The sequence below is a fragment of the Lepeophtheirus salmonis genome, chromosome 2, assembly GCF_016086655.4.
Source record: "Lepeophtheirus salmonis chromosome 2, UVic_Lsal_1.4, whole genome shotgun sequence".
Classification (NCBI taxonomy): domain Eukaryota; kingdom Metazoa; phylum Arthropoda; class Copepoda; order Siphonostomatoida; family Caligidae; genus Lepeophtheirus; species Lepeophtheirus salmonis.
In genome coordinates, this window is record NC_052132.2 from 20,999,225 (window position 1) to 21,015,042 (window position 15,818).

Sequence of the window (15,818 nt, forward strand, 5' to 3'; positions counted from 1 at the left end):
AGCATAATTGTAGGGGTTTCCCAGGGTTTGCTTGCAATGAATTTGTATCTTAATGAAATCCTTAATGATCAAATTACTTGCCATGAATTGTTTAATAATCAAATTACACACAATCATTTTACTTGAGAATGTAAATGTAGTTAAAATGACCATTGACCACTCTATTGGAAATTTTCCAAATTGTACGTAACAGCTATACTTGACATTTTTTGATGACCTTAAAAGTATGGACTTAACAATGAAAATACACTGTTTACCTTCAAAATTGACTTTTTTATATTTTATTATTATTCGTTTTATGGAATACAGTCCCCATAAAACTTTTCAAGCCATCCCTTAGTATGGAATGTATTTTTTCTCCAAAGAAACAGTGTAAATTTAAAATTCGAAATTATTTTTGATTCAATATTTTGGAAATAACAAAAGTAGCATTGCACTTAAGCTTAGATTACTTAACATTAAGTTATCCATGACCTAGTACAATATCTCACAAACTAAAGGAAAGATTGTCCTACATTTTGACAGCTGTGTTTTGAAGGTTGGTACACAATCCAAGTCTGAAGCCCAGAGCTTTTTACCTCATATCTCATATATTTAAGCTGCTTATTATTTGAAATACGAGGTTATACAATCATAACTCATTTATTTATACAATGATTTATTGTTACATATTATGACGAAATGTTTATCTAAGGGCAATTCATCAAAGTTATTATTTTTCTAAATATAATTTCAAAATATCATACTCTCTGTGAGGTGAGATTATGTTGGGATCTTGGTTTACGTCCCAAGAATCAATCGAATCTTGGGCAGGTCTGAAATAAAAATAACATTTAGTTATCGAAATATCGTCCGATCCGTCATTTAAATCGTGTATTTTTTGAATTTTTCATAAAAATATCGATGGACTATTAAGATAAATAAGATTTGTGGCCTGTTCAAATTTTTTCAACCCATAAATAATTTCTGCCGCTTCCTTGTCTATTTGGGAATTTAGCTTCACTTGTTGACAACTTTCTTGAACTAAAGTTAACTAGGCACTCTACATCATTTTCCAACAGGCATAAAATATCTCTAAGACCAAAAAGCGAGGCATTTCTTGACAATACCAACTGCAGAGATAGATCATAATAAAAAGAGTGAAAAAAGGTGAGTTATCTATAGAATACTTGATATTTTGAAAATTACTTGTCCTTTTTCATACCAAGGGAAGACTAAGTGTTTTTTCGTTAACTTGTGAAGAGGAAAAACCTCCCTGGATAGATGTGGTACAAAACGACCATAATGTTGTCAAGGCGCATGAAAAATTTCTCCTCAGCATACGATGTAGGATCAGCGAAGTCCTGAATAAGTCGAATTAATTCTGTATCTAGGGATCGGCCACTTTGAATTATGCAAAATTTTAAATAAGTTAATTCCTCATACGTAAGGATACATAACACTGTAACCCCAGGTTTTATACAAAGGAGGTCATATTTGCAAGCCCGTATCTTACTTTGGTTGGCCACCTGCATAAAGAGTCCTTGTACAGGTGCGTCAAGACGTTTGGCAAAGGAAACACTAAAAAAAATTGTCAAGAGGATGTTCTAACGTCTTGGGTGCCTTACTGATGAAAATATTATCGAGGTCTCGTCCAAACTATTTGAAAACACCTTCATAAGTCAAAAAGAGAAATGGTTCTGATGTAGGACGGCAACCTTTTTATTATTTACCACTAAATCTTTTTGAAGAGAAGAAGGCAAAAAGTTGGTCCTTATGTTGTGATCCTGGGGATGTTTTTGTCGTCAACTCGAAGAGTGGATTAATAATTTAGATTTTCTACTTCTTTACCATCAGGGTTTGTAATTATATCGTGGTTATTGTTGTCTACTTCAAAAATGGGACACACAGTGTAATTTTTATTATCCATCCCTCATCTCCACATTTCCATTCCTCCCTTTTCTGATTCCTTATTAGCTTTGCTATTCTTGATTTCATAAATTTTCAGAGTCAATACAGATTCGGATTCCTGAATTTGTAATGATTTTACGTTACAGTTCACACTGACATGTCCCATTTGGAAACAATTTGTCTTTGTCTACACTTTCAAAAGTATTATTAGCTTTTATTTTCATCTACTTCTATTTTAAGATTTGTTTCGATATTTCTATGGAATATTGGTTTATTAAAATCGATATGATACATATGTTATATTGCCTGAATTGTTCAAAGCGTAATCAATTATTCAACGCGCTGTAATTGATGAAGTCTTCTTTGAAGTCATTCCAAAGACTCATATCCTCGATCTCCGAAAATTGATTTTTTTATAGAAAGGCTAATGAGCTGCATATCAATCAAAGATCAATCTCCACTATAGAACCAAATTTCAAACATTGCCCTACACAAATATCCATAATGACGCCATTACAATGCTATGAACTTTACGAGAAAGTTATATGTATTTTATTTCAGATAAGTTTAAACCCATTACAGTATTTAATGAGACTTTCAAAGATACAATCTTGTAGAAAAAGATCGCGTACATCCGAAAGTTTCCTTTAGGAGTAGGAAAATTTTGGATATGTCTAGTAACATTCAATGTGTAATCGAGTATGTTAATTATAGAACGAAATTTGGTGCTATATTGACGATTGATTTTCGGAAGGATTTATCTATTTTCCACAACCCTATTAGGTATCTCCTATTAATAGGACTTCAGCAATCACATTGGATTGGTAAGAGAGCAACACAATTCTTCTTAAGAGAAGTTGTCGTCAAGGTTGACCAGTGACCTTCTTTTATTTGTGGTTTCCATTGAAGAATTTGCCAAGAACCTGAAGCATATATTATCTGGTTTTACCGTAGATTTTGAAGATTTCAGACATCTGCTAGATATTTATGCCGACAAAATCACTTTTTTGGTACTAGAAAATTCAGAATCCTCTACTGAGGAAGAGGATCTGTGTTCTTTTTTCTTTCTTTTCTAAATTTAGGAAAATATCTGAGTTGGAATTCAATGTTAGGAAGACTTAAGTCCTTCCTATGGGACAATGGAAACTTGAAAAAAACTCCAAAATTGAGCATTCCATGATCAAGGGTAATGTTCTTGTTATAGAGTGGAAGATAAATGAAGTATGAGATTCGTATATAAAAACTACCAAGGTTAGATTACTTCAATATAGGAAATTATGTTTACAGACGGATATAGATCTATACAATACCCGTTTAATTCCCTCTGTAATATATGTTGTGACTGTCTCACCAGGAGTGGCGATGCGGGCATTGGAGAAAAACGTGGAATGGCTCCAGTTTTATTCCATTGCAAATATATTACGGCAGTCAAGGGACCAAGAAGTCAATTAGGAAGAGGTCTTGTATATATGTAAAGTTAGGGCTTGAATTCCCGACATTATACAAGAATAGTTTGAATTAAGTAGCTCGGTAGTTTTGGTTTATTGGTAATATATAGTGGTGTGTTCGTCAGAAACATTCGTATAATGGATCTTTATCCACCCATTGTTTCAATGAATCCATATCTTCTCATTTTAATATGCTAGGAATACGCTTTGATGTTCAGGGATCTCGATCCTTCGAAGCAAGATCTTTGTCTTACTCATTTTATCTCATCTCCTATAACGACCGGAGATACATTTTGACATAAATTTCCGATATAGTGGCTTCCAATCTCGTAGATCATCACTTCAAAAATACATCTTTCGCTCAAAGTTTTTATGGAATCCTCTTACACTGATAAATTTCTATTTAAAGCCAAAAATAATCAAATAATAGACCCAATAAGAAATCCAGGGAGAGGAAAGAGTTTGAATTGTGTAACTGGGTAGTTCTAGTTTATGCCTGATGTAGATGGATTTTTTCTTCGGTAAATTAGATTATGTTAGTCATTGTTCTAATGAATTCATTACTTTTCAATTTTATATTCTAGATAATCGTCTCCTACCTTAAATTTTATGTACGACGTATGGAGGAACATATAGCTCAATCTTTTGGATATCATCTTCTTTAGTGGAAGCATAATATATTTTTTATGAAGATACAAATTAACATCAAGGATCGTGATAGTGGCTTCAAACCTGTCTCAAGAATGAATACATCCGTCACTATAGAGCCAATTGTATTTCGAGTATAGGAACTATCTCCTACCTCTGCTTTTTTTGATAATGATAATTAATGTTATTATATGATAACTATTCTTAGTTTGGAAAAACTAGACCAACATTTTACTACCAGGATATCCATCCTCCGTCCTATGCACTCCTGAGACATGAATTCTCAAAGCTCACCTGAACAATTAACCCCCCCTCCCTCTCCATCCCTTTTGATTCGTTCTTTCCCATTAATTAAAGCAGTTGTTTAGGATAAAAGGATTTATAATTCTTAAACTTGAAATTTAAATAATTCGCACAATGTACTTATAATATTTATCCTAGGTATATACTATAGTGAATACTCTTGACTCATTTATATTTTCTACTCTTGTAGTCTAAATTACAGATTTCTTTAATTTCAAATTTCATTATTTTGTTTATGAAATTTTTTTGTCAGGTTTAAATGTTTACATAAATAAAATACATGTACATTATATTGTTTTAATTTTTAATAAAGTATACCCCTAAATTCTTTAAATCAATATACTAATGAATTTAATTTTAAATTTACCTTAGTCTTTTAAACATTACTACTTGATGTATTGTGGAAGTAGACCATAAGTTATAAAAAAAATAATTTTATAACCTAATTATAAGGTTAAATATAAAGTATATTTACACAACTTTATAAAAAGTAGAGTAAGATGCCCTCTACCCAATGGCATTTAAAGATGGAATATAACCCTACTACTGATTCTGAAGCAAAAATTTACGGTCCAGTTACAATAGGATGTGTTTTCTTCAGTGTACCTTGCAAGGATTGTGGGAGGACCTACAATCCAGTCCTTCATTATTTTGTGGAGTGTCAAGTTGTATCAGATATGTTTTGCTAATGAAGGCATAATGTTGAGTTGTTGGGCATGGTGGGTTTGCCTTCATAACACTAGAAAGCTCATATTTTGTTCGAAATTCTTCTACGAAGGAATTACAGCCCTGAAATTTATTAATAACTTCTAAAGCACTTATTACAAATTCGACTTACTTCTGGTAATGAACTACGATTTGGGGAAATTAGGAAGGTAATTATTGCATCTGCAGCAAAATTTTAGAAATTAATTTTAGTGATTACTTGTTTGTTTTATCTCTCTCGATTTTTACATGTTTTATGAGAATTTTTTTTTGTGTTCCATGTTTCATAGGAATAAAAATGGAATTGTGGGCTATAATTGAGGGGGATATTTTCAAGCAAGAGTGTTTCTTTAGGATTTTTATTTCCGTATTCCTACTTTTATTTTTATTATTTCATCAAAATAAAGTTTCGTCATACTTTTTTAAACTTACATTTTTTGTTTATTGTATCAATAGTCGATATTTATCTCTCATCTCGTATTTTACGTGGTAAATTAACTTGATTCTTCTTTTTTCTTTTCGTAATTCCATAACCTATTAATGTTACAGTAGTTATGATCGCTCCAGAGTAATCCCTTATTAAGTATCTAACAAAAGAACAGCCAGTGTGGAGAGCTTAGTTCTGTTTTGCGAAATGTTGTCCATCAGAGCTTCTTTTTTTAAATTTATGATTATTACTATCAGTGACAGTACAAGTGATATCCACCACACCCTCATAAGTGTTGAAAGAGACTGGAAGATACATTGGCGCTCTTCACTACCTCAACGAAGAAGATGAAACAATCAAAAGTTTTACGATTCCAGGATAATGAAGATTTGTCCTTGATCAAGAAATATGACCTAGAGGGAAAACATTTACATAGTGATAATGACTACTTCGATGGATGCAGCACCTTCCACCCCAAGCCTTTCTAAATAAAGAGAATGTACCGTTGCTTATAATGGTGGATATATTATAAAATCAATTTTCAAGCATTAAGTATATCCTGAGTGTTTGGAATCTCTTTACATTTATGTAACAGACAATCATATTTATAAATTTGATAGCGAGGAAATCTAATGGAAGTCTTTTGTTTCCATCAAAAGATTTAATGGAAATATGCCAAGAAACAGAGAAATTCATTTTGAGACTAAAAGTTCAAAGAGTTCTAAAAACCAAGGCAAGATTTATTCAAAACGCTATTACCAACTGTGTATTAAAAATATGTAATAACAAGTCCTAGGTATTTAAGGATGTTGAACCGCAATCTTTCGAAAGGTGACCTTCAAATAACCACGTTCTGAAATTACAAAACAAATTATATTCGTTTACTTCATAAACTTCTCAATCATCAATATATATTATGAAATGATATAATACAAAATTTCCGGGAACTTTTAGTATTTGTAAAATCCTAACAAAGCCCAGAAAAGCAAAATCCCAGGAGACAAAGCAAAAAAATGTATCACAAAGGCCAATGCATTTTGTGGATCCTTTTGAAACTAATTAATAAATTCACAATAATAATACAAGTACTATCCAGCCTGAAATGTTTAGTAAATGAGGAGCAATATTCCACACAGGCAAGGAAACCAGAAAAACTATGGCAAGGGTAGGCAACTCTTCATCGATAAGTACGAATAATTATGTCGCTGCATATAGGATGAATTTTGATAAAATAAAGTCCTCATGGCACTAGGTCAACGATAAGTTCTCGTAGCACATGATTTAGGGAGAGTTAATTGATCGACAGATGAAGCTTCCTTTCCTTATCTAAGAATTCATTGCTTGGGAAATTATCAACATTTCGTGTTCAAGCATAAATAATTGTTTTCGATACCCTAACAGATGCTCATATCAATAATAGTAAGTCTAACTGGAGTACCACGATAATTCCCCTTGAAGCAATGGCAATGTGTGGAGTTGAATCCTGGAGTCATTTGGAGGAAAATATTAGAAAACAGAAGAAAATTCCTAAGTCGATATTATGCTCCAACTCTACCGATGGTTTATAACCTAATCAAGGCGATTTTATTCGAAATAATTAATCAATAAAATTCAAATTAATTCATTTATGAATTGTATATTATAATATTAAATTAATTGATTAATTAAGTTATAAACTAGGCAATATCAAAACGATCTTTAATCATTTTAGCAATAACAGAGTGGCAAAATGTAATTTATTTGTTCCTTAATCCTGTAAGATCTAAGCGTTTTGTATCCATAAAACATTATGAGTTATCAAGGTGCAAGTCACCTATTCTGTCATTGACTTCTTTGTTTATTAATAAGTCGAATTAAATAGAACATGAATCGACCAAGTTAGTAAATGAAGCCTTTCTCAACAAAGAGGGCAAGTTGGATTTTATGGAATAGTAATTCAGAGATTTATAAAGGAGACAGTGGTCACGGCGTTACCTTGCTATACAAAAATACCCTATTTATTTTTTTGTCAGCTGTCGATTCATTCTTCTCCCTTGATATGTCATGGCTATTTCATAATTTTTTTTCTTCATAAATACACAAAGTAATTAGTTATTCTATAAATATGCTCCTTTTCCAAAAGAACAGGAATACAATTCCTTGTTGATTCCTAATCGTTCATATAATATATATATTTGCCATTTTATTATTTTTATAAATAAATTTTGCCTGTTCATCGATATAATAAAATAACTAATCTATTAATCAAATATTACTGAGTAATATTATAATACAATATTGAATAAAATACTATGTAGATTTTAATAATATGTAATTTATTTTAAAAATTGTGAGGAAATAATATGACAATGATAGTCCGTGAGTATATAATATATATAAAGCAGTTGGTATGCTTGACTTATTTGGCTATCTACCAGATGATTTTAGGCCTTTTTCGGTTTCTTTTTTGGGGGAAAGGTTGCGTGATACCATAAAAATAACGACGTGTGTTGTATTAATTAATAATTATTATTGATAAATAAAACCAAAGAATGTTAAATGTTAGAACTTCAACATCATCCTTCGGAATACAAATAATAACTCTTGATTGTTGAAGTAAATTAACGATTTAGAGTTTGAGACAGTTCCTCTTCATAATTGATCAAATATACATATTCTCTGGATACTATAGTTTTTGACGTGGAAGAGTCTCAATGAAATATAGGATCGTATTGGAAACATAGACGTCAGGTACCTCACGTGCTGTAAAAGACGAAGTGTAACCCTGAAGATTTGTTGCGGAGTGATAATTGTAAGTCTATGTTGGACTCAGAGTATAATTAGGATCGACATCGTAGTAATTCTTGCCAATATCCTTGTTTATCTCCTTTTTTGATTTTTTTTTTTTTTTTTAACATAGGCATTGTATATATGAATTTCCAAGGACTCCTGTAAACAGGACCGGGCACCCCCAAATATGAATTCAAATACGCGTGCAGCATGGGTCCATTGAAAAAAAAAACAATGCAACGTGTTTGGTAAGATAATAAGTGATAAATAATAACTATTAGTTACTTTGTGGACTCCATCATTATTGTGTTTTGTAATTCCGATCATGCCCATGTTGTGCTCTAGGGTGTAGAACGGGCTATGGCAAAAAGCCACAACAGTTTGGTGTTACGATCCATCTGTGACCAGACAAAGAGAGATCCCCCGGACTTGATACCACCTGGCTAAGATCAATTCCATGAGAAACAGATCTGAAGAAGACAGATTAGGCACCATTCAAAAGTACAAAGCTGTGTTCCCTGCATTTCAACGACTCTGATTTCATCTCTGAGTCTAAAAGAAGTCAGACCCTTGGTAAGGCTCTAGGTAAGACAGCTGCCCACTTTTGATGCGTTCTGTACAGATTACCGTTTTAACGATTAATAATTTGTAAAAAATGTTGGGAAGATAGTATGCTTATAACTGTCCTTCTTTTACAGGTACCTCAAACCAGATGTAGTACCATCCCTATGGCCAAACTGCCCCAACTACCTCTCAACTCCTAAAGCGTTATCAAGGCCAACTCAAGGTGCGACCACGTCACGTAGGGCTCAACAGTTCAACGAACTACAACAGCATGCTGTGTTTCACCGAATCATCCATTGGAGCGCTTAAGTACTACTCCAAAGAAGACAACAGACTGGAGTTTAAAGACACAACTGAATTTTCCGAGTTTGTCAGAACTATGTAGAATATCCTAAACGTCAAGACACCTGGAGTTGGCTACGAAAAGAGGGATGAGCTTCGGGAACCAATCTCTGAGAAGAACAAACTTGGCCTCTCTTTCTTGAGAGATTATGTCGACTTTCTCATCGAGTGGCAAAACAGTAAAGCACCTGGCCTCACAGCAGAAACCTTCCTAGCAACAAAGCAGACGTGCATTGCCGTAGTAGATCTGGCAGAGTATCTTCTCCTATGTACTCCTCAGTATGTTCCAGTCTGATCCCATCGAAAGAAGGTTCGGCTTGTACATACAACTAAGTAGAGGTATCTACTACATCAGCATGAGATATATCCAGGAAGCAGAGAAAAAGATTCGTATTACATATTTTACAATATAATAATATCATTACAATATTTTACTTTTATAAATTTTCTACTACTTCAGAAATTAAAGCTCTGCTGGATGAAGACCTGGTAAAAGCTGACCTATTTGACTAACTGGCAACTACATAACCTCCAGGATCTAGCTTTCAAAGGAGAAAGTAATGCTTTCTACTTTGTTGCCGGGTATATTGGTTTTTCTTTGACCGATTTTAATGCTCGCCCGCACCGAAGGCGTCTAAACGTCAAGACGAAATAACAATTACATTGCCAATGGGATTTCCCACTCCCTCCTTGACCTGAGCAAATCTGGGTAACCCTTTCCTAGTATATAATATATTGTATACAAGATGCTTAAAGACAGGGTATATCAGGGACACTATTCTCATGAAAATTGGATTGATAAACATAAAATCTTTTGTATTTCAACGTGGCATCGAGAATTATCAATCTTTAATTTGATCACTTTATGTCTTATGTCTATGATTAGTGGGTTAATTAATTATTCGGCCAAATGAATTATTATTTAGGACTACATACATCTTATTTATTCATGAGAAACGTCCGTTTGCTAAGTTGAATCCACATATTTGGAAACAAAAGAGAACGGGGGAAACTTGAAACTTACACACTTGTATTATATTGATTTGAGAGGTTCTGTGTGGTGAAATTAGAAATGTCTGTAATTGCAAAGGTAACCATGTATCTCAAGCACATACTACTTTTTGATTGTTTTTTATAATCGGACGAGAAATGTCAACTCTTCTTCATGCGGGTCATTCTCCACAGGTGGACAGACTGATGGGAATAAATTTAAAACCATCTACAATGTTAAGAAGAGGCTAGACCACAACCATATCATTGAGAGGAAGGAGGGCTTTTGAAAAAATCCCATCATTAATGCGAATGCCTTCAAGGACACCATAAAAAAAAGAACCCAAACAAGTCTATGCACGCCTATACCAAGAATCTTAATGTCAGTCACACAGCTATGTTCAAAAATATCAAAAGGTTTAGTGGAAAGTCCCTGTTTACTTTGAAGAGGAATCTCCTCACAGCCACCATGAATATTACCAATCTTCAATGTAGCTACGGACTCCTCAACAACATGAAGCGTGCAGTGTCAGGTAGAGTAATCTTCTTCTCAGACAAGAAGAATTTTGACATTGTTATGTCTATAATCCCCGTAATGACCGTTGTCAGCTTTGAGGAAATCAAATAGAATAAGTCATTGTGATATCTTAGAAAATGTCTTAGAAAAGCATAAATAAATATTTTTGTTAAATGTATAATCGAATTTTTGTATTTGTTTTCCAAGTGTGTAAATTTCAAGTTTCCAACAGGTATATAAAATCAAACTGTCGTAAAATTTATTTCTATACGAATACAATATTCCATATTTTTTCATATCGATTAGTTTTAATGTAGACTTTTACTATATTGACAAAACAATCAGATAATATTTATGTTTAAATTCATAAGAAATCAAGATTCAGAGAAAGGAAGAAAGAACACTGCATCACCACCAAATCGACCGAGGCTAATAATTTACTAACAATAAATAAGGAGAATGGAATCCAACCTCCAACATCTGTTCTTATTGATGAGATGGTGACCTCTGAAGATAGATATCAAAGACTCAATTCACTCTCCGTAACACAATGGCGGATTCTCCCAGAGAGAGAAAGAGCAGAATTTGACCCTTCCTCCATAGCCCTATGGGAACTACATCCGTAGATAGAGAGAGTGGATTCCATCCGTCCTCCACGACAGGATGGCTTAACTCTGTGAGATCAAAGATAAAGTTTAAAACAGAAGCGGTTTAAAGAGGTAGAGTGCCTCCATGCGAGTAGAGTTGCAGTCACATAAAGATATAACTCCCAACGAGAGTGGCAGACTCTCTCCAAATCAAGAGAATAGAGTCCTCAACGGCCCAAGATATAATTGATCTCGGATTTCTAGACATTTGATATTGTCCATTGGTCAGTTGGGTTACCCATATTCCAAGAGAATCATATCCCAATAATCTTATCCTTGTCTCCCGATGCTCAACCTTCCAATAAAACTGGGATTTCAAAAGTGCTAGAGATGATGTATACGGGGCATGATTGCGGTACAAAGCAATTATAATTAATAAAGACCATGATTATACAAAATTATGGAGATCAACTCACTGAATGTCCACATTCTAAGTTTCGATGACGTCACAAGCTGTACCGGATGCAAACATAGAAGACACAGTTGAAGAGTTGAGACAATAATACTTTTTCTTCAATATACAGAGATTACAGTGTGATACATTGAAATCTGAACCCCCACTAATTCAATAATTATTTAAAAAACCAAACTGTACCCGGATGAGTTAAAGAAAATAGCCTAGAACAATCCCCTCAAGTTCTTCACAAAGTTAGATTTCACGAAGTACTACGAGCAATATGCTCCAAAAGAAGAGTGTAAGGAGTTCCTCGTTATCAATACGTCGTTTGCCCTCTTCTGGTATAATGTACCCTATGGTTGGCATCTGTTCCAGCAATCGTGCAAGCAGCACAGAAGAAGTTACTTCAAGGGATCAAAGGTATTGAGGTCTATATTGAAGATTTATTGGTCTTATTGAAGAGTAAGGAAGAACACATTAGAACTTTGGAGGAATTATTTCGTTGGATTCAATACGCAGGGGTGAGGCTCAAGGCAAGGAAATACATTATTGGAGCAAATAAACTCATTAACTTCGGATTCAAGATTTCCAAAGCAGGTCACTCCGTGGATCCAGAGCTGATCCACCCGTTCTCGAGCCTCCACATCCTAACTCAAGTACTGAGGGCAAGCCCTTTCGAGGAATGGTGCAATATTATGGAACTTTCATCCCTTTTTTTCTCCATTGAGGCAGTCACATTACACGAAATTACAAAGAAGGATTATAAGTTATAAATTATAACTTATCTTGGTGGTAGAAGCGGGAGCTAAGTTTTTAGAAAATTAAAATAGCTTAGTTAACGCCCCCTTTCTCACACATTATGATCCTTCACGTCTGCTCACACTTTCGACTGATGTCTCGTCTGTTGGATTGGAGGCTGTCCCCTTACAATTTATTGAGGGAGTAGATCGTCCTGTGGCTTTTGCTTCATGGAAACTGACAGTGGCCAAAACAACTACTCTCAGATCGATATGGAAGCGACAGGAATTATGTACGAACTGAAGAAATTCGAGCAGTATCTGATGGGTCATCATTGTAATATACGGACGGATCATAAATCCCTGGTATACATTTTCAACCACAGAAAAGAGTTACCAGGAGTTGTGTCGGCGAGATGTCAGGATATGCTATGTGCTCTCCATATTTGGCAATGCAATAGAGCTCATTAAATGAATGTTCAATCTTACTGCGGATACTTTTCAAGACTTCCCGTTGACGACGTAAGGCCGGAAGTCAGAAACATCCTATTCGTCTATCCTCGATATGTCCCTCAGGGCATGGAACTACTCAAAGCAATTAAAGCCGCCAGAACTGGAGATTAGAAAGATGTGACTCAGGAGGCGAATAGCTAAATGAAGAATTCATTTTCGTTGAGAAATTGCCTTTTTTTTCAGGGGAGTCCGACTCGTACTTCCACTCCTGCTTCAAAAGACCTTCCTGAACAAGCTACACCTGAACCACCGAGCAATAGTTGAAGATGAAGGTAGTAGCTTGCACGTTATTTTTGTCACCCAGAATTGACGTAGACAATGAAAATTTCGTATACGCTTGCTCTAGATACCCGGAGAATAGCTCAAACCCAAAAAAGAATTCACACCTTCCACTCCTGCCTCATAAATCATAATATGAATGCATTCATCTGGATTATCTATCTACCTTCAAAGGAAAGAACATCGTAGTCTTAATTGACTCGGGGTTAATATGGATCGATCCTGAAGTAATGAAGGAGATGTCGACCATAGCAACATTGAGGCAAATACTCCGTTAATTTTTTCTCAATTATGGATATCCGCAAGATAATGGCCCACAATATGCAAGTGAGGGATTCAAGTCAAAGTTGTCTAAATGGGGGGGGTTGTCAACTCCGTATCACCCTCAGTCAAATAGTTTGGTTGAGAGAGCCATTGGTGTTGTCAAGAACCTCCTTAAAAAATCGATATTGTTTATTGAAGAGCTACTATTTGGGTATAGGGAATCATTGGAATGTGGAAGAACTTTTACTATCTTATTCTTTACGCATAGATTGTTACCTAATTCCAAGAATAAGTTGTGTCTCTCACAAAGGAAATTATTGCCTACTATGAAAGTCTGGGTCCGATGTTACAGACGGGAAAACCAAAGTGGGCTCTAGGAACTCTAGTTAAAGCATTGAAAGCAACTATATGGTTTGTCAAATGTCAAGATTATGTGAGGAAAATACACTTCAATCTACTCCGCCCTCGAAGGTTGTCTTGATTGGGTACTAATGTAATGTATTTTATTTAGGTTACCCTGTTTAGATAAGTGGAATATTATCCCGCTTTTAGATATTTCTTGTTTTTATAAATGTACTTAATATTATCCTTTTTTATACGTACGTAATCCTTTTATCGGTTAGTACCGAATTGCTTTTATCTCGAGAATAAACCTACTTCTAAATACTCCTTCCCGACTCCCTATTTATTTCCTAGATTGGGGACGAGCTATAATACGTTCCACCTTAATACATTACATTTAATAAATGACGGGTAATTTTCCACACTGGTAATAATAAAATAATAAACGTTCACAGATAGGTGGTTATAACTTATAATATAAAAATTTCAAATATTGTTATCCCGTTTTTAGAATCATAATATCGATAATGTTAAATGCATAATATATTAAGTTATTAGCTTATACATCTAGGAAACTTTGAGTCATGATTTAAAGTCACTTATGACTTCATAAACAAATGGAATAATTTACATAGGAGATGTCGAATTAAAATAATACACGTATATAAAAATATTTTTTTAGGTATATTGAATTATTTAAAATAACGGAACAGTTTAAACTCGTAATTAATTTGATGTATCCCCATTCAGATCCCTTGTTATTCAAAATAAATAACTGCATCAGCCGTCCTGAAAATACATAATGCCGGAATGGTAACTCTTCCCCTTTTATTTTTCTGCATTCTTGCCTCGACTGAAGCCAAGTATTCCACTGAAAATCCAACTCTCAAATGGTCAACTTTTATCGATTGTGATTCCTTTTTTGATTGCCTATTGCAAAGTAAAATATTTTTTTATAATTTGTCGACTATTGTTTTTAGAATATTTTTATTTACATACCATATTATGTAGTTCATGACGCATTTGAATTTCGATTTAACATTGATATTCTTAAAATCATTGATCGTTTCATGGGTCTAGTTGATGTACAACATTCTCTTGAAATGAAGCTTCAAGAGGAAAAAGTCAATTTGAGAAGTATACAGCTTCGTAGACTTACTCAAAAAATCAATTTGCGGAAACGAATTATGAAGAAAGAAGGAGATCGAGGAAAGGAGTCATTGGAAAGGCTTAAAAGAAGACTTACTCAATTAAAACGCGTTAAATAATTGATTACGTTTTGAACAATTACGGCACTACAACATATGTTTCATGTCGGTTGCTTTATTTAACGTAGATATGTTAATAAACCAATATGCTATAAAGATATTCGAACAAATTTTCAAGTAGTTTTGTAATTATTGTTGGACTAAATGGCACGTTTGTCGATCAAGTAACTATTTTAAAAAAATGATTCATTTATCTGCAACACAGATTACAAAACTTCAAATCCTTTCTCAATTATGCACTTCATGTTAAAAAGATATTCGTAGCGAATACTGGTATTTTATCAGTTTAATTATCTAAAATACCACGAATAATTTCAAATGGTATCATAGATGTAACTAATTCTTTTTTAAGCAAATTTATAATTGTAAACATTTATTTACAGGGCGGCTATGTAATTGGCAAGCCAGTGTGGATTTCAGTCATATGAACGTAATATTAAAACATTTATTTTTTCGTTTCGTTACAAGTATAAATTGTTTACATGTGACGTCATGTTAGAGGTATAAACCAGGGCTGCAGAGTTGGAGTCTGCCATTTTTGGTGTAGTCGGAATATTTCTACCGACTCCTACTACAAAAATTATTATCATTTATGTAAACAAAACTTATTTATAATTTAAGTTTTGTATATTGATTATTTGTAAAGTTATTTTCAGTATAGGTATAAATACTATTAATTTATGAAACTTGTTAAGTTAACTAACTTTTAAGTTTACTTCACAAATTTCAAACGTGCTCTATAGCCCTTACAATCCCAATTCCCAAACA

At 33.8% G+C, this 15,818-nt stretch overlaps 1 long non-coding RNA gene across 1 annotated transcript; it reads left to right on the forward strand.

The window, feature by feature from the left end:
• The first annotated feature begins 14,580 nt into the window (after positions 1–14,580).
• LOC121132162 (uncharacterized) lies at positions 14,581–15,160 on the forward strand. Its single transcript, XR_011778962.1, has 2 exons — positions 14,581–14,722; positions 14,794–15,160. It is a non-coding gene; the product is annotated as an uncharacterized lncRNA (long non-coding RNA).
• The last annotated feature ends 658 nt before the right edge of the window (positions 15,161–15,818 follow it).